At 45.0% G+C, this 8969-nt stretch overlaps 1 non-coding gene across 1 annotated transcript; it reads right to left on the minus strand.

Annotated features, from left to right (window-relative positions):
* Window positions 1–363: 363 nt before the first annotated feature.
* On the minus strand, window positions 364–436 carry Trnaa-agc (transfer RNA alanine (anticodon AGC)). The gene has a single exon. It is a non-coding gene; the product is annotated as a tRNA-Ala (tRNA).
* Between the last annotated feature and the right edge of the window lie 8533 nt (window positions 437–8969).

Below are 8969 nucleotides of genomic sequence, written 5' to 3' on the forward strand. Positions count from 1 at the left end.
TTTTAGTGTTAGTTGTCCCTTCCCATGGTCCCTCCTTTACCCTGCTCTTCTATTGAGTCTCCTATTCTTTTCCCTTTGTCTCTCTGTAATAATCTGTAATAAAAATCTCTATCACAGAGAGAAATGTTGTATAATTTTAAATGCTTATTCTGTATCCCACCCACTGAAAACCCCAACTTGCATCTAATAAGATGATCATACAGCTTCTATCCTTGAGTCTATTTATGCTGAGATTATGTTTATTGATTTATGTATGTTGAACCATCTGTGTATCTCTGGGATGAAACTGACATGATCATGGTGGATAATCTTTTTGACATGTTCTTTTTTTCTTTCTTTCTTTCTTTTTTTTTTTTTTTTTTTTTTGGAGCTGAGGATCGAACCCAGGGCCTTGTGCTTGCTAGGCAAATGCTCTACCACTGAGCCAAATCCCCAACCCCTTGACATGTTCTTGAATTTGTTTTGCAAGTGTTTTATTGAGTAACCATATCTGTGTTCATTACAGGTATTAGCCTACAATTTTTTTTAAAGTTTTAGATGTATTTTATTTGTTTACATGGATGAATGTTTTGTCTCCATGTGTGTATGCACACCCTGTACAACATGCCTGGTACCTGAGGAAGTCAAAAGAGGGCTTCGGATTCCCCTGGAACTGGAGTTACAGATGGTTGTGAGCGAGCCACCCTGTGGATGCTGGGAGTCAAATCTGTATCTTCTGAAAGAGAAGCAAGTGTTCTTAACCACTGAGCCATCTCTCCAGCCCTGGACTTTTCTGTTGGCTCTTGTCTGGCTTTGGCAACTGGGTGGTGCTGGCTTTGTATAAAGAATTTTAAAATGTTACTTAATGTTCTCTTTTATGGAATGATTTGGAGAGTATTGTTGTTAGTTCTTTGAGGGTTTTATAGAACTCTGCACCAAATCCCTCTAGCCCAGGGCTTTTTTTAGTTGGGAGCATTTTATTTTATAATACATTTTAGTTAAAATAGAATTACATCACTTGGCCCCACCCTTTCCTCCCTCCAGCTTCTCTCAAGTACCCACCTTCCAAGCCCTCCGATGCACCTCCACTTTCAAACTGATAGCCTCTTTCTGATAGCCTCTTTTTCTTTGATTCTTTGATTCTTTTTGTTATACACACACACACATACACGCGCGCACACACACACACACACACACACACACACACACAGATGCACAAACATATAAATACAATCTGCTGGATTTGTTTTGTTTTTTATGTGTATATGGTTTCAGGGCTAATCACTTTGTATTGGATAACCAATAAGGGGGCTTATTCCTGAGAAAGGCTAATTCTCCCTCAGTTAGGAGAGTTTTAATTACTGTTTCTATCTGATTGGATGTCATGGATCTATTTCAATTATCTATTTCATATTGACTTAGCTTTGATAGACCTAGACATTTATCTATGTATCTAGAAATTTATTCACTTCTTTTAGATTATCCAGTTTGCTGAAATATAGATTTGTAAAGTATGTCCTTATGATTCTGCTATAATGATGTTATAATTATCTATTATAAAGTTGGTGTCTGTTGTAATATCTCCCTTTCATCTCTAATATTATTAATTTGGGTCCTCTCTCTTGGTTAATTTGGCTAAATATTTGCCAATCTTTTTAATCTTTTCAAATAACAAACTTCATTTAATTGTTTCTTGTATTATTTGGTTTTGTTTCTTTTTCATTAATTTCAGCCTTGAGTTTGATTATTTCTTTCTGTCTACTCTTTTTGGGTGTTGACTCTTCTTGTTTTTCTGAAGCTTTAAGTATATCATCATTAAGTTATTAATTGAGATCTCTTGAATTTTTTTAAATGTAGACACTTAGAGCTGTACATTTTCCTCTTAAAACTGGCTTCATCAGGCTGGAGAGATTTCTCAGTGGTTAAGAGCACTAGCTGCTCTTCCAGAAGACCCAGGTTCAATTCCCAGCACCCACATTGCAGCTCACAACTGTCTGAGATTATAACTCCAGGGGATCTGGCATCCTCACACAGACATACTTGCAGGCAAAACACCAATGCACATCATAAAACAAAGACTGCCTTCATTAGAGCCATAGATTTTGGCATATGTTGTTTTCATTTTTATTCTATTCTAGAAATTTTAAATTTCCATCCTTGATGCAATATCATTCAGTAGTGTGTTGTTTAATTTTCATGAGTTTGTGTACTTTCTGTAGTTTCTATTACTGTTGTTTGTAGCTTTATTCCATTGTGCTCAAATAGAAAGTAGCATGTGATGTTCATTTTCCCTATACTTGTTCAGACTTGCTTTGTATACTAATATGTGCTTGATTTTAGAGAATATTCCCTTGGTTGCTGAGAAGAACATGTATTCTTCAGTATTTGGGTGGAATGTTCTGTTGATATCTGTCGAGTTAATTTGATTTATGATGTCATTTCATTCCAGGGTATCTCTATTTAATTTATATCCAGATGGCCTGTCTATTAGTGGAAGTGGTGTATTGAAATCAACAACTATCATTGCATTGGGACCAGTGTGATTTTAGCTCTAACAATGCTTCTTTTATGAATTGGGTGTCCCTGTGTTTGGTGCATGTATGTGTATGATGGTAATAGCCTGCTGATGGAATTTTCCTTTAATGAGTATGAACTGTTCTTATTTCTTCTAACTACTTTCGTTTGATGTCTATTCTGTCAGATGTTAGAATAGCTACACATCCTTGTTTCTTGGGTCCATTTGTGGAACACCCTTTCCCATCCCTTTACCATAAGGAAGTACCTATCTTTGATGGTGATGTGTGTTTCTTGGGGACATCAAAATATGGATCCTCTTTTCTAATCCAGTCTGTTAGTCTGTGGTCTTTTTATTGGGGGAATTGGGACCATTTAAATCTCAGTCTCTCTCTCTCTCTCTCTCTCTCTCTCTCTCTCTCTCTCTCTCTCTCTCTCTCTCTCTCCTCCCCTCCCCTCCCCCTCCCTCTCCCTCCCTCCCTCCCTCCCCCTTTCTTGTTTTTCAAGACAGAATTTCTCTGTGTAGCCCTGGCTATCCTGGAACTCACTTTGTAGACCAGGCTGGACTTGTGTCTCGAGGCCAGATAGAACAACTCAAAGGTCCTAGTCAGGCAGCTGGAAGAACTCTGAAACTCTGGGTCCTAGGTGATGGCTGGAGGATGGGGATTGGGCTGGGATCTGGCAAAGTGATGGGACAGGAGGGGGTGGGTGTCCATGGTGAGTAGCCACAGGAGTGGGGCAACCTGAATGGGGGGGAGGAAGCGTGCAGGTAGTCTATCTGGGTCCACGCCACAGGTGGTGGTTACAGGGTACCTGATAGCAATTGGGGTTGGGTCTGCTTTTCTGGTTTTATAGGGGTCTCACAGGTAAGAGTTCTTCTTGAGTCTCAGAGGAGACCTCAAACTGGACTTCTGAACGATAGTGGGAGTCTAAGGTTGTGGGGGCTTTGGGAATTGGATGACTATGATAAGTTAGGAAGAACTGTGGCCTTCTTATGGTCATTGTCTTGGGTGTCAAGGTGATGAGGGGTGTAGTTGTGGTAGTTAGCCTTAGAGATGTAGTGGTAGTTAGAATCACCTAGAAGACACATCTCTGGGCATACCCATGAGGGATTTCCAGAGAGGTTTAACTGAGGGAGAAAGACCCACCCTGACTGTGGGCAGCACTGTCCCACAGGATGGGGTCTTGTACCGAATTGTAAGGGGAGACAGAAGAAAGCCACAGGACACAAGCATTACCTTTCCTTGGCTGTCTCCTTGACACCACAGACCAAGTTGCTTCCTCTCCAGTGCCTTCCTCTGAGCCACAACAGCAATAAAACTTGCCTTCCTTAAGTTGCTTTGGGTCAGATATTTGGTCTCAGCATGAGGAGAGCAGCCGGGGTGTGAGCTGTGCTATTATTGGCTCTTCCCGTGGCCCGTGGGCTACTGGTCTTTTGTTTCAATGCTGTGGTGTTGCTTGCTTTTCTTCTAGTGTTTCTGTGAGATTGCCTTCAAGTTCACCTTGACTCCTGGCTGCTGAGAACATCTTCATCTCTGTGGCAGTGGTTCCCATTCCTAATATTTCCATTCGATTCTGTAGTTTCCAAAATAACCGCCAAACTAAGTCATCTAATCTTGCATATTGACAGCTTTTCCTTTAACTGTTTAATGTATTAGCGACTTTTACATGTTAGAAAAAAATAGCATGTTTTTCTTTTAAAAATCAGATAAAGGTAAATAAGTTTCATGCTGGAAAATGAATGCCTATCTCCTTCTGTTGGGTCTTTAATATTTTACCATATTTTAATTTAGTGTGTGTGTGTGTGTGTGTGTGTGTGTGTGTGTGTATAAGCGTGTACTGCAGTGCACACATGAAGATTAGAAGACAACTTACAGGAGTTGTGGAGATCAAACTCAGGTCACCTGAGTGATGGTGGCACGCCACTTTATCCTCAGAACCGTCATCTCTTCAGCCCTTCTGCTGGATCTTTAAGAGAAGTGTTCTCTTCACAAGGCCAGGAGTGTGAGGTTGAACCCAGTGGTGTCCTCACCTCACAATGTGACAGGGATTCTGCTCTGTACCACCTTGTGTTCGGGTGAGTGCTACGGCAGGGCTGCACCCAGCCTCAGCAGCAGCAGCATTTACAGAGGGCTGCATCACCTATGCAGGGCTGCACTCAGCCTCAGCAGCGGCAGCATTTACAGAGGGTTTTGCTAGGACTGCTATAGCAGTCTCATAAGGAAGACACTGTTCCCCCTCTCCTACGGATTACAGGATGGAGCAAGATGGAGACGGGGGTGGGGGGTGGGGGGATGGGGAGTGGGGGGGTGGGTTCCACAGCACTAGGAATGTCTGTCAAGCCTCCTTGCCCTTCCCCCTGGGCTCCTGGTGGGATTCCTCTTATTGTTTCACTTCAGGTGTATAAAAAATGGAGGGTATGGTGGGTCCATTTGCTTTGGCAAACTGAGTCAGTTTTCCTCTAGCGCTTCGAGGTTCCCAAGCATAGCATCTTGTGATCTGTGTCTACAGACTATTCTCTCCGGTCTCACCCCTCCCATTGCTTTTCGATTATCTGATTGCTTCCTGGTAGGTTAAGCAACAATGGAGAGAAAAAAAAAAACCAAAGCTGAATGGGTGGGTGACAGCAGAAAGAGGAATGCCTGCGTACGGATGGTCACCATCTTCCATGCCCTCAGTTTAATTTCTCAAAGACTTTTTTGGCATCTGTATTGGTTAGGGTTCTCTGAAGGAGCAGAACTGGTAGAATGGACAGATAGGCAGATGATAGATAGATAGATAGATAGATAGATAGATAGATAGATAGATAGATAGATAGATGATAGATAGAAGATAGATAAACAGACAGATGATAGATAGATAGATAGATAGATAGATAGATAGATAGATAGATAGATAGATAGATAGATAGATAGATGATAGATAGAAGATAGATAAACAGACAGATGATAGATAGATAGATAGATAGATAGATAGATAGATAGATAGATAGATGGATGGATGGATGGATGGATGGATGGATGGATGGATGGATGGATGGATAGATAGATAGATAGATAGATAGATAGATAGATAGATAGATAGATAGATAGATAGATAGGCAGATGATAGACAGATGAGAGAGAGAAAGAAAGAGAGAGGCAGTGTAGATACAGATGAGAGGTACAACAGTGGAGTGAGGGGGAGAAGGTGGTGTGAGGGTCTAAGCAGGGGTTATAGGAGATTTGAAGATCACCTTAAAGCCAGAAAAGGGGCCACCAACCAAGGAATGGAGGTGACCGCTAGAAGTCGGGCGGGGAGGTAAGAAGTCACCTCCTCTATAGCTTCCACAAGTCCTGCTAACTCCTTCATTTTGCCCTCTGTAGCCAGGCAACGTAACACATTCAAGTTGTTTCAAGCCTCCAATTCCAGAAAAATCTGTCTCAACAATGGTAGGAGCCAAGACACCTCCCTTCCGATCCCCGGCTGTTCATTCTCTCCAAACTCCTGCTCAGCACATTTGGGTGTCTTGCTTGATCATGTCCAGATGTCCCCTCCGACCATTTGCCTTTCTACCTTTCCTTCCTAACACCTGGGGAACTGCCTTGCATGCATCCCCCATCTTTGCCCTGGTCTTTTAATTTTGACAACAGTACCTCCCATCACTCAGTCTTCTCTGGCGCTTCCTTGCCCCAGCTTCCACTCTGGTTTTGGGGTCATAGTATCTCCTCCAATGCCTCTACGACGATCATTTTGACTTGCTGACCCGTTTCCCCCAGGAGCAGCATTTGCTCTGGTTGGCGCTTCCATCGTGTGGTTTCAGCCTTGGCTACCTGTCCTCACACACACAAAAAAAAAAAGAAAGGCAGAGCCATGCTCCAGGTGCTGGCACAGCTCCCTGCTGCCTCCAGGTCTGTTTGCTCAGCAGCCGCTCCTCTTCCTGGGAAGGGTGGCATGAGTGTCCTTGTGAATGAGTCACACTAACCAGCAGCCCTCACTAGAGGGTGCCAGGGCACCTCTTCCCACACAGGGCCAGGCTGGCAAGGGCTTCTCTCTGGTAGACACCAAGCCTCCTCCCTAATGTACTCCATTTCTTAGTGAGGCTCCTTTCCCATCTGGGGCCACGAGAACAGACTCCACACGCTGGACACCAGGCCAACAAGACCATGGATTCCTGACTACTCTGGAAGCCAGGAAGCCCAGCAATGGAGGAGGCGATAGATTCGGTGTCTCCAGAAGGTGCTCCTCCTGGCACAGATGCCCTCTGCCTGCTGTGCCCTCACATGCTGGAAAGCAGTGGGTGCTCCTCGGCCTTTCTTTCCGAAAAACACTAATCCCCTTGATGAGGGCTCCACCCTGGAGTAATCACCTAGCAGTCTCCGACACCACCACCTTCGGGGTGAGGCTTCACTGTAGACACTCTGTCTGTGCTCGATAGCTCTGTCCTGGTACAAATCCTGAGCTGGCAGCTTTTGTTTCATGCCTAGTGGGGCCGGGGTTAGAGACAAGTGGAGCCCCAGGGCACTGTTTCCTTCTGTGTCCGTACCCCTAAATGAAGTCCCCGGCTGCCACCACCACCGCCGCCGCCGCCGCCGCCGCCGCCGCCGCCGCCACCACCCCTTCCCTGCAAGCACGCAGACCGCGGTGGCGTCCCTGTTCAGGGTTGTACAGCTAGAGTCCATGTTTCTTTCTGGAAGCCCGTGAGAGTCAGGGCCACAGATGCCCACCTGTGCCCACCTCCCCCGCCTCCACTGCTCCTGTGGTTTTGCTTCTGTGTTGTTCTGTGAGCTGAAGGGAAGAGGGGCGAGAAGGGTGCTCACCCTTCCCTCTGAGCACCAGAGCCAAGGCAGCTCCCTCTCTCTCCCGAACATTCATCTCATCTCGGTGATTGCCGTGCCCTGGGAGACCGGTCTACAAGAGGGGGGAGCCCCCTAACAAAGGCAAGGCACCCCACAGAGTAGCCTTCTTGTCTCAACTGTCTAGCCTCAGCCCAACGTGGCCTACGACCATTGGCTAGCTTTTGCGTGAGAAACACTGAAAAGAAAAGTATCGGCCCAGGACCCCTCAAACCTAATTCTCCGAACAAAGGAGATCTATCTACCCCAGAGGGACACGGGGCAGGGACAAGGGACAGGAGACAAAGACAGGAAGAGGGAGAAACGGAAAGGAACAAAGGAGAAGGGGGCAAGGGAGGAGACAAAGGACTGCCTCTGGATAGAGAGGACACAGACGCCGCCCATAGGAAAATGGCGGTTTAGAAAGGTACAAGGGGAACCCCCGCGTTAGGATGAGGTGCTTCATTTTAATTGGGTATGTTAATTAGGTGAGCCAAAGTGGGCTTCTGGTTGCTGGACTTCAGTACTTTGATAACTGGACCTTAGTCGTGAGCCTTAGGAGGAGGGATTGGCCATATAAGGGACTAGATCTTGGGGGCTAGCTTCAGGAGTGTGATCTGTTTTTAGCAAGGCAAAGGGAATGGGGAGAAGAGCAAGGCCTGCAGAGCCATGCTAGCTCATGCTCGGGCTAGCCAGTGTCCCTTCACTGACTGTGGATTCACTAAGAGTGGCAGATTCAGATTATCTTTCGCTATGGGATAAAGAAACCTGAATGCTTGTATTTTTGGTTGTGAGCCTAGCCTTTTGGCAGAGCCACGTCTAGCCCAAGAAACCCTAACTCAATAGGAGCCACACATGTAAGGACACACACAGAAGCAAAATCTGTCCACACACCAGGTGGTAGGTACAAAGGCTGCATCATATTGAAGATTCAGGCTCTACTCATCAGGTCTGGGTCATGTGTGGCTTCCATTCCCAATAATGCCTCATGGTCCAAGATGACTACTGTAGCTCCAACCATCACATCTACACACCAGCCAGGACTGAGTGGAACACACTTTTATTGCAGCCTTGGCTCCACTTGCATCATTCCATGTTACCCAGTGCTGAGTGCAAGATTCGGTTCAGTGTTGAAAAGACACTAAAGAACTAGGAAAAATCAGGCAGGGTTGCACAAGCCTCTACTTCTGGCACTCAGGAGGCAGAGACAGGGAGGATCAGGAGTTCAAGGTCATAGCTCCCAACCTTTGCTACCTAAAGGGTATGAAGCCATCCTGGGCTACATGAGACCCTTCAAACAAACCAGAAGAGTTGGCTACACAGCTCAGTGGGTAAAGGAGCTTGCCACCAAACCTAACCACCTAATGTCAACCTTTGAGAGGCATGTGATAAAAGAAAATAAACTCCCAAAAGTGGTCCTCTGACCTCCATATGTGTCCTGTGGCATGTACATGCCCTTCCCCTCAAAAAAAGTTAAATAATTTATTAAAAAGTTAATAAATATAATTTTAAAAAATGATTTAAATTTCTTTTGCAAATTTTATTTTATGTGTATGAATTGTTTGCCTGCATGGATACATACATTCAGATATACATGTATACATACATGTAGACACAAGTATATCTATGTACCACATGTGTACCTGGTGCCCCCAAAGGCCA

Source organism: Peromyscus maniculatus, chromosome 1 (assembly GCF_049852395.1).
Source record: "Peromyscus maniculatus bairdii isolate BWxNUB_F1_BW_parent chromosome 1, HU_Pman_BW_mat_3.1, whole genome shotgun sequence".
NCBI classification, from domain to species: Eukaryota; Metazoa; Chordata; class Mammalia; order Rodentia; family Cricetidae; genus Peromyscus; species Peromyscus maniculatus.